At 38.9% G+C, this 18551-nt stretch overlaps 2 long non-coding RNA genes across 2 annotated transcripts in view; both read left to right on the top strand.

Moving 5' to 3' along the window:
* The window catches only part of LOC142608212 (uncharacterized), a 76011-nt gene extending 59550 nt beyond the window's left edge, over positions 1-16461 (top strand). Inside the window, exon 3 of the long non-coding RNA XR_012839446.1 lies at positions 15925-16461. This is a non-coding gene — a long non-coding RNA (uncharacterized LOC142608212). The remainder of the gene's footprint in view (positions 1-15924) is intronic.
* Positions 16462-16828: 367 nt separating this feature from the next.
* Positions 16829-17667, top strand: LOC142608213 (uncharacterized). The gene is made up of 3 exons (XR_012839447.1): positions 16829-16917; positions 17427-17510; positions 17604-17667. It is a non-coding gene; the product is annotated as an uncharacterized LOC142608213 (long non-coding RNA).
* Positions 17668-18551: the final 884 nt, after the last annotated feature.

Here is an 18551-nt window from a genome sequence, read left to right as displayed (position 1 = left end):
ACCCTGCTTGCTTTTCATGGACGGGACTTCAACTGGGAGAACTTCTTTAGGGATATCATCTTCTACATAAAACTTCGCGTCAGCAAAGTGAGCTTCAGTTTCAGAAAAAGGCTTCAAGTCGGCATCTACTTTCTTTATTCCACCTTGAAGATACTTGAAACATTGATGCAAAGTTGACGGCACTATTCCGTTCCCATGAATCCATGGACGTCCTAACAACATGTTGTAGGTTGTCTTGGCATCAATGACATGGAACAAAATATTACTTGTCAATTCTCCAATGATTAACTCCAAGTGTATCATGCCGATGGCGCGTTGTCCTCCTTGGTTAAAACCTTGTATGACCAAGCGACTGTGTGATAATTCCTCCATAGCAAGACCAAGTCGTCTCATTGTCATTTTCGGCAGTATATTAATAGCTGAGCCTCCATCAATGAGAATGCGATCAATTTTTTGTTCACGAACATAACCAGAGACATAAAGTGGACGATTGTGAGGCTTAGGGCCTAACAATAGATCTTCGTCAGTGAAAGTCAAGTCTGGGGAGCACGCGAAACATTCCTGTGTTTGTTGAAGTGTATTGGCACAAGGAGTGTAAATCTTTGGCTTTTCAAGAGCTTGGGTGATCCCTTCTTTCGGTGAGGTGGAGGATTGTGAGGGTTCCACTTTATCAACCTGAGTTTTGAGTTGTTCTAAAGGCGACAAAGTCTCATTTGAACTACCATGGTCAACACCTTCCTGTTTTTCATCAATCTCACAACGAGAGACCGTGTGAACAGCCTCCGCTGACTTGTTTTGAAAGAATTTTATGGGGAAAAATTCTTCCAATGTGACAAGACTTCGAAATTTTTGGGTTTGGGCCGAATCATCGCACATTTCCGTTCTTAGTCTTTCTTTCCTTTTATCATTCTTTCTTCTTGACTGCGGCTGAATTTGGTTTTGTGTTTTTCTGGACTCTTGGGTGATCAAATGAAGAGGGAATACTCGTCTCTTCTTCCATCTCTTACGAGTAACCAACGTCCAACCCTCTTCCTCATCCATTGTTGACTTTTTGTCATCATTTGAATTATAATCCGAGGCTTTTTGTGAGAGTTGAACTTGAACGGGTTCCAAAGAACCAAATCGGATGAACGTGGTATTCACCCTCTCGCTTAGTAGTTAGAGACATGCAACTAGGCGACTCGCAAGCAAATGTTACAAGGTTTGGTGAGCAACATCACCAACATCTAAGTCGATTTTCCTTTCCTTGGCTAGCTTCATGATGAGTTCTTTAAGAACAAAGCATTTTTGGATCGGATGACTTATGATGCGATGATACTTACAATAGTTCGGGTCATCAACCTTTCCTGCTTCTTCCGGTCGTTTGCATTCTGGCAATTCAATTAATTTCAAGTTGAGCAGTTGTTCTAGCATTTCGGGTATATCAGCGTCAAGGAAAGGATACACCTTTTGTTCCCATTCCTTGAGTGATGAGCGACGCGTCTCACGCCGTTGACCCCCCTCGGGTCTCTTCTCGTTAGCCTTTTCATTTCCTGTCGAAATTTTGACTGGGGCAGGGTTAACATTCATAGAGTGTTTGACATTACTTTTTGTATTCCTGTCATTCCTCCTTATTTCTCGCCTTTCTTTCTTTTCTTCAGGTACGGGAGGTTTCACATTTTCATGGCAAGAGATACTCAATTCCATGTCGTGCGCACGAGTTGCCAATTCTTCGAATGTTCGGGGTTTTACCCCTTGTAGGATGTACGAAGTCCCCAATGCATGCCTTGGATGCACATTTCTACGACAGATATTTCGGACGGTCTATCCTTACAATCTAAACTCAAAGAACGCCACCGACCGATGTAGTCAACAACGGGTTCGTCTTTCCACTTTGCTTAGTATTGGTAAGCTCCATCATGCTTACCGTGCGGCGCGTGCTGTAAAACCGGTTAAGGAACTCCCTTTCCAACTGATCCCAACTATCAATTGACTCGGAGTTCCAAGTCCGTATACCAATCAAAGGCATTCCCTTTCGGTGAACGAACAAAGCTGCTTTACAAAGAGGCCTCCTTGAGTTCCTGCGTTCTCACATGTTTCTACAAAGTGAGCAATGTGTTGCTTAGGGTTTCCCTTGCCATCGAATTGCAAGAACTTGGGGGGTTGATACCCATTTGGCATTCTCATATTGTCAATGCGCTTCGTATATGGTTTTGAATACATGAGAGAATGTGTGGAAGAACCTCCATATTGTGCTCGTATGGTGTTTGTTATCATGTCCTGCAGTTGTTGGACAGATATCGAGGCCATTGAGGTGGAATGTCCTTGTTGAGAAGTGCCTTCACCTCCTTTTCCCTTATCACCCTTAGCGTTTTCTCCCTTCAAGGTAAAGCCGGGGAGGGTGCTCAAGGTCCGGATTTGTTTCACCCGAATTTTGGACTTCTAGTTTGTTCATCAGAGTTGCAATTTGGACGTCCTTATCTTCAAGTGCTTTTGTGAGAAGGGTGACCCTTTGTTCCATTTCAGCCATCTTTTCTTCCACAGTAGAGGTGTTGGTCATCATTACTGGCATGACCTCTAGATATGATGGAGAAAACGATGAGACGGGATGAGTCAAAGGCATTTTGTTCCTTAGGCTTCTCATCACGGGTGAAGAGTTGATAGAAAAGGTCTGTCGAGGATGATTCATCATTGATCTCAAGATCCTTCGAGACAGATGAATCCTTAGCCGTGGCTTTCCTTTTTGCAAGAAAGTCCAGAGAGATGATGTTATGAAGCTTGCTTTCTTTGGTTGATTGGGGTTGCGGTTGATCAAGAGCTTTGGATCGACTACGAGTGATTGGGCCGATATAATCATCCGCAATGGAAGCATCCATCACCGATTTTTGAGCATTCTTGTTAGAAGCCATCGAAGCTAGTAGCAGATCGAATTTCTTTTCTTTTGAAGGAGAAAGAGATGAGAGGCAGAGAGGTCCCACCGGGCGTGCCAGAATTTGTAGACGACTAAATTTCTTAGTTCGAAATAAATCAAACAAGTAAAATAGTTTCGCAAATACGAATTTGTATTGATAAATGTGTGGTACAATTCTCTGTAATTACAAAAGAGTGATCCTCTGATTCGATCTCCTTGAAAGATTTATTGATTGTAATTGTGGTAATGAGATTTTGATTTGAACATAAGATATTCTTCAATTTGGCTGAGGAATGGATCGAAGATCTTTGAAACGGGATTACAATGAATCTCTGGCTATGAGCTTGTTAGAAATCCTTTGTTCTTCGTGTTCTTCGTGTTCTTCGTATGTTCTTCGTGTTCTTCGTGTGTTCTTCGTGTGTGAAGGTTTGTGGTGGAAATTCTTCGGTGCTTTAGAGGCTTGATTCCGTAGAGCTTCGTTGATTTATGGTTTGTTGAGGTTTCTAGAGGCTTTTGAGCTTGATTCCAGTGAACTTTGAGATTTAGGAATATGATTTGGATGATTCCTCTTTGATTGTTCTTCGTATTTGAAGGTTTGTGGTGGAAGTTCTTCGGGGCTTTGAAGGCTTGGATCCGTAGAGCTTCACCAATTTGTAGTTTGTTGAGGTTTCAGGAGGCTTTTGAGCTTGATTCCGGTGGACTTTGAGATCTGGACGAGTAGTTTGGATGATTTTGCTTCGAATGTTGTTTGCATTCGAGGTTGAAGTTCTTGAAGTTCTTGGAGGCTTCGGGGTTTGATTCCGGCAGAGCTTCTGGATTTCTGAACTCAAGATATCTTCTTCCTTCTGTCTCAGTCCTGTCTCCTCCTAAATGTTTTAGGAAGGCTTCTATTTATAGGAGTTTAGGGGTAGGTGAGCGACACGTGGCGGAGTTTGATTGGTCCGCTTATGTCATCGCTTACACGTGCTGAGTGCTTGTGTCACTGCTTACACGTGCGAGGCTGCCTGTGTCATCGCTTACATGTGCTGAGTGCTTGTGTCACTGCTTACACGTGCGAGGCTGCCTGTGTCATCGCTTACATGTGCGGAGCTGCTTGTGTCATTGCTTACACCTGCTGATGCAGTTTCATGCCTTTATTTCAATGACACTTGGCAAATTTCTATTGGTTTCTGAATAGCGATGGCAAAACCTAGCAGCAGTACGTGGCGCTTTGTAATTGGTTGTATTTTGTGGACTTTGGTAGTATGATGTGTCAGCTTGTGATAGGTCGGGAATTTTCCCTCTCTACAATAACTTTTGACACACAAATAATATTTAGTGACGTTTTATATCGTTGGAAAGTGTACGTCCTGACCTTCAACTTTAACATAAATTTTTGTATAATTTGGATTTAAAATGAGTATGTTATGGCTGATTGAAGTTGGGTTGGTAGTGTAGTGGAATTTAGGGTTCTTCTCTCTCTCTCTCTCTCTCTCAAGGAGCTTGTGAATAGGCTGACTCAGTGAAGCACCTTCTAATCACCATTCTCTTCTAGACAATGGCTGAGTCTTGCATTCTTAGTTTTGAGGGTTGTTGTGAGCAGTGTAGCATTGAGCTTAAAGTCTTTTTCATTCCATGCCGGATTGGGCTAGAGCTATACATTTTTTTCTCTTGAGATTCTTTTTCAGATTTGTTAGAGCATTGTATTTTGAGAGGCTGATGTTGGTGCTTTATCTGTACACTTGGAAGTTTTTGCATTAATTAAAAGATCATTACTTATCAAAAAAAAAAAATTATTTTTACTTTCATTAACTAGTTTTCAGCTTGGGGATTTCACCTTTTTATCTCTTATTCACTTTATTGAAGGGGATATATTTGGTATCAGTGACAAAATCTGGGTGTTTAACAACACATGATTTTATAGCTCTTTATTGCTAGAGTAATGAATCATTACCAAGTCCGTTCCTGCACTGCAACTTGCTTTACTGTTTCTCTCACTTGGCAAGTATCTGTTTTGAGTTTTGACTAAGGAAAATGGAGGTTTATTTAGGCTATGGACAGATTTGTTCTGAATTATTTAACATGATTGGAGCACACTTGATCTTAGAGTAAAATCCTATGCAATCTAACACTAATAGATAGGCATGCACGTACAAAATATATAACTAGTGTGTACATTAGAGTATTTACAATACATTGATTTTACATGTGGTGGCTCAGATGATAGACTGGCAATATTCACTTGATTTGATATTTGTCTTTTAATGTAGAAAAAAGAAAATAATATTTCATCTTCAACGTTCTTAGTGGTTATGATATGCAATATTGGGTAAGTGGTTATTACAGTAAGATGCGTGATTTTTCGTTTTGTTTCTCATGTGGTAAATGCGCATGTTTAATTGTTTATACGGTGACTTCACTGTGAATGCTCTTTTCCTTCCGTGAAAATTTGTAAATGCTAGAAACCTACATACAAATATATGCTGCCTTTAGAAATTGAAAATGAAAGCAGCATTCGTTCTTGAAGCAACATCATGTTCCAGCATTGTCACATGTTTGAAGGTTGCACGTGCAAAACCTGCCAGGACCATTTTTAAAGGTGGCTTCGAGTGATTAATCCTCATAGAATTCTTTGGTAACTGTCTAATACCTCAGATGTTGAAGCTTGAAAGATAGTAACTTTTAGTTTAAGCTAATCTGTCTTCTATTTTACCCATGTAGTAGCTTGTACAACTTGGGGTATTACAAGATAGCTGTATAGAAGAAAATAGAACAGTGGATTGTTTCATTCTTTTTCTTTTCTAAATCAGTTTCCGTTCCTTTGTTCTTATCATGTTGGTCATCTTTGGAAGCTGTGGTAGTGTACCTGTTCAATTTTAGAACAATAGAATTAGCCTAGTGTGGAGCTTTTGCATAGGCTTGATATTATTGATAAGTACTGTACTCATCTAGTTACTGCTTGATACAATTGAGTATATACTTATATTTGTTTAAAATAATTTCTTCTCTCTACATACTACTTAATGTTTTGCCAAACAATAAAGCTAGATTTTGTTATAGTTTACAACATCTGAATACAAGCCTAAGCAAAATCTGAATGTGAATTTGATCAAAATTTCACTGTAGGAATCAGTACTCCAGGGAAAGGTTAGTTCTAATTTCAATTCAATGTATTTCTTTGTTTTTTCTTCTGTATTTTTGGAGGTATCCAATTCTTCAGTTTCGGTTGTTTTCCATAAGAGTTTGTTGGAGCTGAAAGATAGGGGTGGAGGGTATGCATGCTGATAGCAGTTTTCATTCTTTAGTGAGAATCTGAGGAATGTGTATTCTTCTTTTGTCTGCGAGTTTTCTGTGCTATGGCCCAAGAGTGCAGGGTTTTGAAACCTAGGCTGTAAAATTAAACTAGATGGTCTGGAATTAAAAAGAAAAGCATGGGAAAAAATTGGAGAGAAAATAAAACTTGGTTCTGACCCCAATTATGCAGATAAGAACTAATCTGATACATATTAGTTGTGGATATAGGGCATAACCTTTTTACGTGGTTATGGGATGTCCCATTAGATTTGTTTGTATGTATCAAATATAGTAAGTGCATCACACAATCGACCCATACAAGTAAGCAGCGGTAGCTCCAGTAATTTTTTCCAAGGTGATCCTTAAGAAGAATAAATTACACAGTCTAATAAAAAGAGAAATTCATATATTTACGCCAACAACAACCAAAAAACACGCAAATTCATATCTAAATGAAGATTTTCTAAGTTAAAGTTTACATGAATTCGTTTAGAAAATGAAGATGAATCTTGCACAGGAAATGAATTTTAGGTACGTGGTTTCCTTATGAAATATTTGTCAATAATAACAAGCAAAAGAATAAATAATAAATTATAAATTCATTTGAAATACTAATAAAATTATTAATTATTTTTTTTCAGTTGTTTCATTATTTTTCTTTAGCAATCTAGCACACACCCCACTGTTTAGTTTGTTTTGCACAAGGTAAAGAATACAAATACATTGCATCATCTACCTGACTCAACCGATTGCCTATCACAGTTTTTTTTTTTGTTTTTTAAGAATGTGTTGTTTTGGGTGTTGCTTTTAAGTGGACCAGGACCACTACCTCAATCCAATGCCACGACCCCACCCCCATTCCCCCACTCAAGAGACAATGGCGAATCAATAGTTAACACAAATACACAATTACATATTTACATATATACACTTACACAAAAAGCCAATTTAGCCAAAAGAGAACTAGAGGAAAGCCTAAGTCTACGTCAGAGCAGAGAAAAAGAGATATTTCAAAAGACAAAGAAATAGGGCCAAAATGGTCGAATACCACATTTTTTCAAAAATTTTAGCCAAAAAACACTGTTTCAGAAATAAATGGGGATCTACCACTTTTTCCAGTACTCGAGCTTGGTGAGCTTGAGTACTAGATTTCATAGTTCCAGCGTGGCATGCCAGTGTGGCATTTCGAATTTAAAAAATGTGCATAGTACTCGAGTTTCCTGGGCTCGAGTACCATGGTACCTGAGTCCACTAAACTCGGGTACCAATCTAGGTTGGCCGCGATTTGTTCAGTGTATCATGCCATTTGATACTCGAGTTTAAGATGCTTGAGTACTGTGTTAGTGAAGTACCCGAGTTCCCTAAACTCGAGTATGTCTCGGGTATGACGACCAAATTTGACAGATTAATACTCGTGTGTAGTGGACTCGAGTACTGTCTTAGCTGTACCCGAGTCCCTTAAACTCGAGTATCACTCACTAAAACCACAAAATATTCAAATTTTATTTCACTCTCAACCTCACCACTCACATCTTGAACACACACTCTTACTCTCCTTCACATCCAAAATTACAAACCCCAAACCCTCACTCCACCGGATACAAGCCCATCTCATCATCGGCAGAAATCAAGGAGTCTCCTCTCATCGACGACGTTGCACTCACTCCACTGGAGACAAGCGCATCTCATCGGCGGCAGAAAACAAGAACTCTCCTCTCGTCGGTGACCTCACACTCAAAGATTAACATTTTGGTAATTTTTTTTCCCTTTTTGGTTTACACTTCCATGATTTTTTAAATTACACTTCTTCAAGACTACTAAATCTTACATTCAACCCAAACCTTTGTTTCTTTGTTTTCCAAACTTACACTCATTTATACTTGTACTTGTACTACTCTCTGTCTTTTCATTCTTTGTTTGCCCACCGCACCGATTATCTAAACAACATTAAAAAATTCAAGCTTTCGGTGTCCCGGAATTGGGATTTTCGTTCGCCAAAATCATCCACTCCGATTACCCCTAATAGAAATACAGAAAAAATTTTGCTCATTTTTTGGGTGGTCAAAGATTGTAACGTTTGATGCCTGTGCTTTCTCTATATGTTGGGAACTTTTATGCTAGGTTGCACCGACACAGCATTTTTGCCAACGTACTGGTGTCCGACACGTGTCAGACACCAGTACCGGTAAGACTCGCCGAACACCGGTGTCCGAGCGGTGTCTTTTTTTTTTTGCTTCTTCGACACGGCACCGACGCGGCGCCGACATGGCGCCAATGCGGTGGACACGCTAGCAATGGAAAAAAAACAAAACAAAACAGAAACCCACACAGCCCATAAGTGAGAAGTGAAATATCAGAAACCCACACAGCCCAACCTTTGATTTCCCTCTGCCTGCTGCCCCTTGTCCCTCGCCGGAGCTACATCGAGCCGATCGGTGAGTCGGCGAGCTCCCTCTGTCCCTCTGTTCCTTCCGATCTCTCTCTCTCTCGGCGTGGACAGGTCCGAGCTTCTTCTCTTCTCTCTTTTTGTTTCGTGATTTCTTTTTTTTTCTTTTTTCTTTCTTTTATTTGCTGATTGCTTAGGACTTTTGGTTTGGTGTATTGTGGCGTGTTATATTTATAACACCCAAAGCTTTTTATTTTATTTTTTTAATCCCACTCACTGTGTTATACTTTACTGTGTATATATATTTTTATTTTTTTTCTTCTTTACTCAACCTTGCCTTATAAATTATAATGTTAATTATGAATTTAGTGATTTTTTTGTGTGTGTTTTGTTATAGTTTTATTTATTTATTAAAGTTAAATATTGTAGGTGATTTTACTAAAGCTTGTTTTTGTGTGTCCTGCTTATTTCCTTTTATGTTTTTTGTTTGATATTGAATTTAGCCTATTTAAACTTTTGGTTTGTACTCTAAACATTTTATGTGTATTATTGTACTACTTTGGGTCTTAGTTTACTTATTTGTAGTTTGTACATAATTTAAATTCAAGATATAAACGTATTTTATGTCTAAAAATATTTAAAAATATGCATAAATATAAAATTTAATTAATTATTTGATTGCCGTGTCCATGTTGTGTCGTGCCCGAGTTTTTCAAAAATTGCCGTATTACCGTATCCGTGTCCGTGTCCGTGTCTGTGCGTCATAGCTTTTATGATGCTATAACTATTGCTAGCTATACACTGTCACTCATTGACTAGCCACTGTTTAATAATTTAGTTGCAATGGGCTGCTCTTCCACTGTTTGGGTAGTATGAATTTTAAAGTTTTGTGATGCCGTATGGCTAATTAACTATACATGGTCTATATTGTAAGGTCATTTATTTTCATTCCACACCTTGAAAGTGGGTGAATGGTTAATTTTAGGTACTAATTGTTGTGTTCTTTCTAGTAGCAAGAGGCTTGCATGTTGTGGTTTCTCACATTTTGAGTTGAAATAAGAGGGGTAAATTTTCTTTATTGCACCTTGATTTTGATTTTGCTAGTGTAAAATTTAATCACTTTATTGTGATTAAATCCACTAAAGATACATGTTGGGGCATCCCCTACTAGCAATGCTGCATAGGATGACTTCATATTGGATGGAATGGTGTAAATGTGGTTGATCTTGGTTAGTCCATTGAAAATTCATAACAGACCTAAAAAATTTTGGGACCAAGACTTGGTTGTTAATATTGTTGTTGTAGATCCCTAATCTTGGTTATTCAAATTTTCTGCGTACCATGTTAAATTGTTCTTATGGTCGGTAGGCTATAATTGCTTGGGATTATGTATATGCCTTAAGTAATTGGTACCGTGCATTGTGTGAATGCTGTCACTTATGCAAGAAAACACTCCTTTCCATGGGTAATCTAATATTTGTTCATTTATTGATATTTTGTTACAAAAATTTGATTTTGTTTTGAACCACCTCCAACCAAAAAAAAAAAAAAAAAATTGCAATAAAATTAATTATCTTTGTAATTTAGATGCCATTATATCTTAGTAATTTCACTAACTTTGACACAAGTAAGCTGCAGTCTTGAGTTAAACGCATAAATCTTCAGTAAATACTCTTTCCATATATATATTGCGAATTGGGATTGATCAAGGGAGGTTAGCTCTACTTATATTGGCTTTACTGGTTTTGAGGGACTAATTACTTGAGAAAAGAAAATATATTTGTATTCGTTCATTTTAATATCTAATGCAAGTGGCTTAGGAATGAGTAAATATTTGATTTTCTTCTGAGGCCATAAAATGTGTCTCCTTTCTTTGTGTGTATATATATATATATATGTGTGTGTATGTATTAAACTGAATGCTTATGGGTATTTTATGAATATGCTAATGGGCCATTAATCACCTTTAGTTTATGCCAGATATGGACCCACATCGAGCGGGATCCTCTATAGGGACTGTCTTGATGAGGCAACCTATGCATCGTTCAAGTTTGCTTTGGGATGCTCCTTTGGCAGGCGAGGTATGCACAAGTCCAAAATCGTAGTCAATATATGTAGTAGAAAGATTTTTGGCATTTAAGTTTGAAGTGTAATTATTACGTGGTTAGTGAATGCTATTATTAGTATTAAGCTGCTCTGTTTGCAGGAAGTGCCAGGTGTACTGACTTGTCGTCACCGAGAGAAAGGTCTATTTGAAGGTGGGTTAGATCCATGGATTGCCACTTATATCACAGACGCGGGGTTAGATGGGCTACTTTGGGTCCCACATATGGACCTTAACCATGCACTAATCACGGCCTTAGTGGAGAGATGGCGGCCAGAGACGCACTCATTCCACTTGCCCCACGGTGAGATGACCATCACTCTACAAGACATAGAGGTCATAATGGGGTTACCTGTACATGGCTTGCCGGTGGTGGGATTTACCCATATAGACAAGTGGCGTGACTTTTGCATCGAATTGTGAGGTACCCCCCTCCACCGGACAGACCAGTTGGTACGAAAAAGAACACTGCAGTGTTGGAAGGGTCGAGGATAAAAGCCAAATGGCTGGAGGAGTAGTTTCGCAACCCTCTCCCTACTGACGCCACTGAGGTGTGTGTGCAGCAGTATGCTCGGTTTTACATACTCCAAATGTTGGGTAGTATACTGTTTATGGACAAGTCTGGCGAACGGCTCTCAATCATGTATCTACAATTTTTCAATCCAATCAGTAATAGAAAGAATTATAGTTGGGGTAGTGCAGCACTAAGTTGGCTATATAGACACATTTGTAAGGCATCAGAGAAGACAGCCAAGCAAATTGGCGGTGCACTGCTATTAGTGCAGTTGTGGGCGTGGGCGTGGGCGTGGGCGAGGTTTCCACACATATGTCCTGTGATGAGGCATCTATACCAGGCACTGCCCCCAGGTCCACTTGCTATCAGATATGTAGGATCTTCATTTTAGTTATCGTTTTACATTTCTGCATTAATTTTTTTCGCACGGGAATCATGTAAGTAACTAATATGAAGGTTTTGTCAGTGTTTTTTGGTAGATGGAAAGGGGCTAAGATAACAACTGACCATCCAATGCACGTCCTACGCGCCTATTGTGTGTCGCTTGCTTCGCTCCGGCCAAATCAGGTATCGTGCCTTACAAGTGGGAACCACTTTGGCATGTATTGGTCACATTCGTTACACATTTTTTTCTAATTATATTGGTAATATGGTTGTTTGCATTTGTTGGATCATTGTAGATTGTCTAGGAGCCATATAGAGATTATTTGAGTTCCCTGCCCGCATATTGTGCAGTAGGCCAACACATATGGAGGTCCATTGTGCCGCTCATACATTTTTGGGTGGTTGAAGGCCATCACCCCGACCGTATTCTCTGACAGTTTGGGATGAAGCAAGGCGTACTGGACAATGTTGATACTTCAATTGAACTTCACAAGATAACACTCTAGGGCAAGCACGAAAAAAACTGGGTTGATGAACATGCCACTCATATTGCTAGATGGGTTGTGCACGCCACAATTGCTGAAGCACCGCCCTTTCATGGGGTAATGAGCTACAATGACGAGTATATGGTGTGGTATTGTCCCATCACTGTTCGGCATATTACAAAAGAGACCTCATACTGGGACACTTTGGTAAGTTTACAAAGATTGTTATGTTATAAATGTACCTCACTTTGCATAGTTTAGTTCCAAATCCTAACACTATTCTTGTATACTTATGACAGGTTGAATCACAGTTGAGGATCATGGCGAAGTTTGAACCAGGGTCTGAGATTTGCATCGATTGTATTAATGCCTTTCAATCTGTTGACGAGATCAGTTGATTGACCTTGGACGATGCATGCACTGTGGGCAACACAAGTGAACCAGCTGTAGGGTGTGGTTGGCAAGCAGGTGGACGTCAAGGGCATGGAGGTCGTCAATCTAGTCAGCGTCCCACAACTGGTCGTCGTCACACATCGGGTGGGCGTCACACACCCGTGCATGACCACACCATGGAGGAGGTAAGTCAGAAATCAGATGAGATGTGTTTGGACACTGGTTATGACATGGGCTCTATGGCACATGATGATGCGGGTCCATCCCATACGTTTGCCCATGGTGAGACATGTCGGTTCCCATCCATGGTTCCCGATGATACCTGCCCACCCACATCCTCTCCCCCACCGACTTTCGGCACTATTCCCACAGATGTGTGTGGTAGAGATGAGATGAGATTCATGCCTACCCCTGGTGCCATCCAGGTAGAGATACCCACCCCCCCACCAGAGGCGTCACACAGTGAGGATCGGCTGCGAAGGCCGCAACGGACACGGACACATTCTCCTGATTGTGGGACTGGACATGGTACTCCCCCTCTTATACCGATTACATATGCATCTCTTTATGGTTAAACGATTTGAATATTAGTATTTTCTTCTGTTCTTTTCAGGCAAGGTGAGACCCGTGAAGGAACCAGTGAGGAGAAGAAAACGGGGATGATTTTCGATGGTCAATTCGCATTGGTGAAACCAAAAGGTGAGACCAGTCAAAGGTCTTAGAATCTAACCTTGAATATTGTTGTTTATGATCTGCTTGAATCTTCTATTTCATAATCCGTGAGCCATACTGTTACATTATTATCTCAATGGTGGACTGTGGTTATGAAAAATTGTGTCTAAACTTTTTTTATTTATTTTATTTTTAAATTTATTGTTCCCTCTAAGATTTCTCTTGTTGTTGTTGTTGTTGTTTCAGTCAGTTCAACAGCAGAACAGCATAAGATGGGGGTAAGTGACCAAGAATATGGAAGGTTGAAAATGCATTAGGGAGAGAATAGGACACAATTTATATAGTAGCTAACAGTTTGCGTGTATAGTATATTCTATTTAACTTCAGTGTTTACCTTGTTTCTTTGAAGATATGTGATGCAGTTGCTGTTGCTAAAATTTTGAACGCAACCCTGGTTATTCCACTTCATTGTTACATTTATCTGTTTGCGTAGAGATTTTTTCATTGCCAATCAATTCTTTATCTATTTAAATTGTTTCTGACTCGTGCAGTATTCAGTTTTTGGTTCAATATTGACTATTGGAGGAGTAATGGGTGGATTAATAAGTGGAAAGATGGCAGACCTCATTGGTCGGAGAGGTGTAAATTAAACCAATGAGGTGACAGACCTCATTGGTTTAATTTACTATCTCACAACCTGATTCATTAACTTATTTTTGGAAAAGTTTTAAATATTTGGTCCTGAAAAGTTGAAAAGAAGTTGTTGGGAATGTTATATTTGTTCTTTTAAAGGATATATCTTGAAAGAAGATCCATAGTCAGACTCGGGATTTGGATTATTTGGCTGTACAACTTTTTTCTTGATGGAAAATTCATTGCTTTGTGACTGTTTATTTTGGTAACTTTACTTCAACAAAATGGGTTTTTGGAACCAGTGGATTTATTCTTGTTTGTCTCTACTTGCTATGGAAAATTGATACCTGCAGTGCCAAATCAGATCTTTATTAAATTTTCTTTTTCCAATAAATTATAAGATTAGTATTTTGTTTTCATTTCAAAAATAGAAGTTGGTGTTAGAAATCCGTTTCATTCTTTTGCTTCTTTTAATTTCTGATATTCTGATTTTTCTACGCTATTTTATGATATTTCCTTACATGGTTCATAATCTGGTCTACAATAATGTTGTCAGGATATTGAGGTGAACAACAGACAGGTTAAAGTGCATCATAGTGATGGTGTATTCGATAATGCTAATTGGACGGATTTGAAAGTTGGAGATATAGTGAAGGTGGAAAAGGATGAATTTTTTCCTGCTGATCTCATCTTACCTTCTTCAAGTTATGAGGAAGCAATTTGCTACGTTGAGATCATGAACCTAGATGGAGAAACCAATTTGAAACTGAAACAAGCATTGGATGCTACTTCAAACTTGCATGAAGACTCAAGCTCCCAAAATTTCAAGGCTATAATAAAATGTGAAGACCCCAATGCAAATTTGTACTCTTTTGTAGGTGGTTTAGAGCTTGAGGAACAGCAGTACCCTCTTTCACCTCAGCAGCTACTGCTTAGGGGTTCAAAACTTCGAACCTATGGGTTTTATTTATGGGGCAGTAATCTTTACTGGTCATGATACAAAGGTTATGCAAAATTCTACTGCTCCTCGGTCCAAGAGAAGCAAAATTGAGAAAAGGATGGATAAGATTGTCTACTTTTTGTTTTTTATCCTAGTGTTGATGTATTTTATTGGGTCAATTTTTTTTGGGATTTCAACTAGTGAGGACCTGGAAGATGGAAGTATGACAAGATGGTACCTTAGACCAGATGACACTACAGTATACTATGATCCAGAGAGAGCAGCAGCAGCAGCAATTTTGCACTTCTTGACTGCCCTTATGTTGTATAGTTACCTGATTCCCATTTCCTTATATGTTTCAATAGAAATAGTAAAAGTTCTTCAAATTACTTTTATCAATCATGATCTGCAAATGTACTATGAAATTTGAAGGGTCCTCCCTAAAGAAACTCGAAGGGTCCTCCCTAACCCCCGATTGATCTGAGAGAAAGGTCGCCCTGTCTTAACACGAATTAGGAATGAGATGGACGAGGACGGGAAACGGCCTAGGACCACACCATGGAAGGAGGGGGGGAGGAAGGTGCAATGCGGGTTGTGTGACCAAGAGGGGCATAACAGAAGAACATGCCCTAAGCGGAACGAGGCCCCGACGAGTGGTGGTCTCGCGGATTTGGTATGCTAAGTTTGAACCGTGGCATCCTTCTAATTCTTGAATGTGGAGAGTACAAACATTTATTGACTACTGTAAATGTACATGCATCTTTTATCTAAAATGGCTTACTTTTGAGAAATCTTTGACATGGCTTCCTCTTCATTACACGTGAGTAGGTTCTAGTGTACTTTGTGAAATTTGTTGATACTATTTTGTTCCTTATACTTAAAGTTTAGTACTTGTCACCTTTGTCATGGAGAATTCTGGTTGAACTTCTTGTTGTCATATCCCTTGATTTAGGAGCGAAGGGTCTTTCTTATTCTTTTCAATTGTACGTACAGAGGAACAGGGCCATCTCCAAGATCTAACCATGTGGCAACTCTTTATGATGATAAAACTCTTTTTTTATTTGGAGGAGCATCGAAGTCCAAGACTTTGAATGACATGTACTCTTTTGACTTTGAAATGGTATGTGGAACATCTTCTCATCTATTTTTTTTTTTTAATGGATTATGTGAGCGAGTAATTTCATCTCTCATAGAAGCAAGCTAAAAATTCTTTAGATTTGACATTTTGATAATTAGATCTTCTTTCTCAGATGGTATGGTCAAGAATAAAGGTACGTGGTTTCCATCCATCGCCAAGAGCTGGTTCCTGTGGAGTCTTGTGTGGAACTAAATGGTATATAGCGGGGGGTGGAAGCAGGAAAAAACGTATGCCTTACGAGCTTAGAAGCATTGTTAGAATATTTTGACCCTTTTCTCTCATTCGGTCACTTAAAAAGCATGTGGACCTTTCTCTCATGTTGCAACCACGAATTGATTGAACTTGCTGCTCATTACAGTATTATGTTAGGTTTGATGCAAGAAGTAGCTTTTGCTCCTCCTTTTGTTTCCCCCTAATAGATCTTCAAGGGTCTTCATGCCTCTGATATTCTTACTTTCACATCATTCAATCTTGGATAGACAATCCAGACCTATCTACTTTAGGATGTTCCTGCCATATGTTTCAGTGTTTCTTATTCTTTTCTTGGCTTGTTTAATACACACAGAGTCGCAATGGTTCTAAACTCTGGAGCATGGTGATGATTTCAACCATATAAGTTGCCACCTATACTATAATGTAGGAAGGCTATCCAAATCAACCTAATTTTGGTTCTGAGAAAGCATTCGATGACTTAGGAGAAAAGAAAGAGAAGAGAGGAAGATTGAAAAAAAAAAAAAAAAAGGGCTGGCTTTCAACTCCTTTGATTCCCATGATTTGAAGAAGTTTATATTTGTAAAATTTGGGTACATTCAGACCCTGTCTAGCTACTATTGATGTTTTTTTCACCTTCATAACTAAGTGCTCTATCCTCATGTTAAGATCTTCAATATCTCACTAGCCTGGGAGTTGAGTTTTGATGTGGATCAAATGCAGTGCAGCTTTGAGAAATTTTTCTCTAGTTTCACTAATATTTTTTAAACATTCATTTATGAACTTTTTATTCCTAATTATTCCAGGACATTTTGAGACTTTGGTCTTTGATGTTTTAAAGGTTGAGTGGTCTGTGGCTGTTGCATCACTGCCATCTTCCATCACCACCAATAAGGTGAGTCATATAGATTCTGTTCTTTCCATTATCAAGTATCGCAATCTTTTTAATGCTAGCCTCATGCCATATGATGTGCCAAAATTATGCATCAATTTAATTTTTTGATATCTCTATAAAAGTAATACACTTTTTAATGGCCGTAAATCCATGAGCTTTCTATTTTATCCTAGAAGGCTTGGATTTATCTGTTAGTTCTTTGATTACTTTCTCAAATTAGTCAAAACTTATCATCCATTTTAGCTGTTAAGCTTTACGTTGGGAAGTCCATATTGATGCCATCTCAAATTGTGCATAGCCTTTGTATGGCTTTCACTTTCGCTATTGAGCTTATGGGAATACTGCATAAAGATGACATTTGAGCTTATGGGTTGCCTGAGCCGATGTAATTAGTCCATAATTGCTATGATATTTGTTATCTGATATCATTTTTAGATGATGTGTGTAGTGTTAGTAGCATTCTTCTTGGCAAGATGAAATTTTTTGGCTAAAGATTGTTGTATTCTCAGGGTTTCAGCCTAGTTCTTGTACAACACAAGGAAAATGATTTTCTTGTTGCCTTTGGGGGATCCAAAAAGGAGCCGTCAAATCAGGTTGGATATAGAAATCATGTATTTGTACATTCGTTGACTTGCATTCGATCATTGACTTCCTTTATTTTCTAACCATTTGTTGTTTTGTTTTAGGTTGAGGTCCTGCTAATGGAAAAGAGTGAATCATCCAAGGGACAAAGATCTACCACCGGAAAAGCACAAGAGCTTTGCTATTTGAGAAATACTTATCGTCCACAGGGTTGGTTGCTCACCTTAGTAATGATTCTTCCCAACGTTTTGTTGATTTTGTTGCTCGACAAAATCTAGCATCGGCCATTGAACAACATGGTTCTGGAAGAAAATCTTTGTCAGAGTCAATTGTTGATCCAAATTCTGTTCCTGGCAATGTTTCACTTCGCAAGCAATTTCATATTGAGGAAGAATACAAAATGCCTGTTAAGATGGCAAATGGATCAGAAGATTACAATTCTTCCTTACAGGTAGATTGAGAAGTTTCCAATTATTTACTATGTCTATCTTCTTTTATTAAAGTTCTTTGAGATATAGACATGCAGATTCATTTTGGATGAATTGAAAACCTCTAATTTTAATTTTGGGTAGTTTCTTGTAGATTGTTGTTGACTGTGGGTCCAATTGGGAGCCTGCTTTATCCAAAGGAAAGATATTTTCCCTCCCAATAGTAATTAACTTAAAAAATGGAAATTTTGTGTCTTTGATCTTGATGCCATATGTGAACGCCTTATCTCATCCTTGAATACTAAAGAAACATACATAGTTTAGGAGGGTGATCCAGTGAATGAGATGCTATTCATCATTAGAGGCCAACTAGAGAGCTCCACAACCAATGGTGGAAGGTCAGGATTCTTCAACTTGATTACCCCCAGGCCTGGTGACTTTTGTGGTGAAGAGTTACTGACATGGGCTCTAATGCCCACCTCTAGCCTCAACCTTCCATCCTCAACTTGAACAGTCAAGTCCCTAACTGAAGTTGAGGCATTTGCACTCAGAGCTGAAGACCATAAGACCTCAAGTTTGTTGCTAGTCAATTTAAGCGCCTCCACAGCAAGAAACTCCATCATG

The sequence above is a fragment of the Castanea sativa genome, chromosome 8, assembly GCF_040712315.1.
Source record: "Castanea sativa cultivar Marrone di Chiusa Pesio chromosome 8, ASM4071231v1".
Taxonomy (NCBI): domain Eukaryota; kingdom Viridiplantae; phylum Streptophyta; class Magnoliopsida; order Fagales; family Fagaceae; genus Castanea; species Castanea sativa.
This window is presented reverse-complemented; position numbering and strand designations above follow the sequence as displayed.